The sequence below is a fragment of the Myotis yumanensis genome, unplaced genomic scaffold (genome assembly GCF_028538775.1).
Source record: "Myotis yumanensis isolate MYYU_CA2020_CCGP unplaced genomic scaffold, mMyoYum1.0.hap1 SCAF_18, whole genome shotgun sequence".
NCBI lineage: Eukaryota > Metazoa > Chordata > Mammalia > Chiroptera > Vespertilionidae > Myotis > Myotis yumanensis.
Window position 1 is genome coordinate 28,335,112 of NW_027223769.1, and position 1,761 is coordinate 28,336,872.

Consider the following 1,761-nt stretch of genomic DNA (forward strand, 5'->3'; position numbering starts at 1 on the left):
ATTCCACCCGCACCTCCAGGCCCCAGTGACTTTGACTCAGCTTCTCAGTCTGGTTAAGGACAGAGACCAACGGCCATTCCACTGTGCCCACTCTCCGGAAAGTGAAAAGCGGGTTCGCTAGGGAAGGGGGTGTAGGTTTGCAAGTAAGGGACCATATGGATGCTCCTGGGGGTGGGGGGAAGGGCTGGGGATGGGGGTGGGGCTTGGGATGGAGGGGGGGGCTTGGGATGGAAGGGGGGGCTTCTGCTCCGGAATGCACGAAATGTGGGGGGAGTCCTGCCCCAGCCTCCCTAAGCAAAACAAGGAGCGCTAATTTCTCTCAGCCAGGAGAAGAAAAGTGTGGGTCTAGTCAGGCGGCCCCTAGAAAGACAGACTCCCTAAGCCCAGATCAGCTGCTTGGGCTGCTAGGAGCCAGAAGGGTATCTTCATGGAGGGTGGGAGGGAAGGTCCCCGCCACTGCAACCCCCATGTTCCCTCCAGGCCCCAGGACCGGGCACCAAGAGACAAGTTGTATGGTCCCATGATGGGAAGAGGGAAGGGGCAGGGAGGTCTCTGGGGTGGGAGCTGACCCAGGCCTGGCCAAATCCACCCATCCGCCAGGACCAGCCCCTCCACTCCCTGACATTCCTGGCACTTCTTTCACATACACTCCTTCCTCAGCCAACACCCCTTCCCCACAAAGTCCAGCCAAGGAGGCTAGGAATGCGGCCTGGTCCTAGAGCAGAGAGATAGTACCGCGGGCCTGCTCCTCCACTTACCTCCTGGGTAAACTCCAGCAACTCAGTTCTCTTTGAGCCTCACCTTACTCACCTGTTTAAAAAAAAAAAAAAAAAGTCATTTCTTTCTCTTGGGATTGCCATGAGGACTAGGGAAGACCCCATATGTCAAACGTCCACTTGCTGCCAGCACTTGGCCTGTGTTGGTGCCCTGCCCCTCACTTCACCCTCAATCATGGATCCTCAACTGGTGAAAGTCACTTGGATAGTTGGCCTGTGAGATCCCTCCCCGTTCTGAAGTATGAGGTCCCTTTGAGACATGTGGGCCTAGCCTAACACTCCCCAAAATCTGTGGGAAGATTGTTGGAAGGTAGGCTATGTGGCCAAAAGCAGGCACTATGCCCCACAACATGCTCAGGCCCTTGGTTCCTGGGTGCAATGGCTTCCCTGACTCTAAGGCAGGGACCTCCCTCATGAGCCTCAGGAGGCGGCCAGAGGAGGGAAGCCGAGCATCAGAAGCAGGCATAGTGGGAACAGCAATCCCCCCTCCTCCCAGCTGTCACATCAGCACCCAGAGCCAGACTCTCAGCTACCGAGGAGCCTCCTTCATGAGCTGATCTGGCTGCAAGAGAGGAGCCTGGAGTTGTCCTGCTCCATCCCCAGCCCCCAGTGGGTCCTGTCATCCCACCCTCCTCTAGCTTCAGTGCGCATCAGGTCCAACCTTGGCTCCCTCCCCAGCGGTCCCAGGGCCGCCCCACTGAGTCACTGCCTCCTGCTCCCTCCCACCCCTTCTGCTGCCCACTGTCTGCCCATCCCCACCCACTAGCCAGGCCCCCTAGGAGCCCTAAGAGCCGGGGGGGGGGGGGGGGACCTGCTGGCAGGCACACATATCCCTTCAATGCCAGAGGTAAATAAGAGGCCCCAAGCCACAGGCCATAGCTAAACCCAGCACCACTGAGCACAGGCAAACAGATTCGGGCCAGGGCCAGGGCTTGGTTTATTCATTCCACATAGAATGTGCCTTGTAAGCTTCATGAAAACAGAG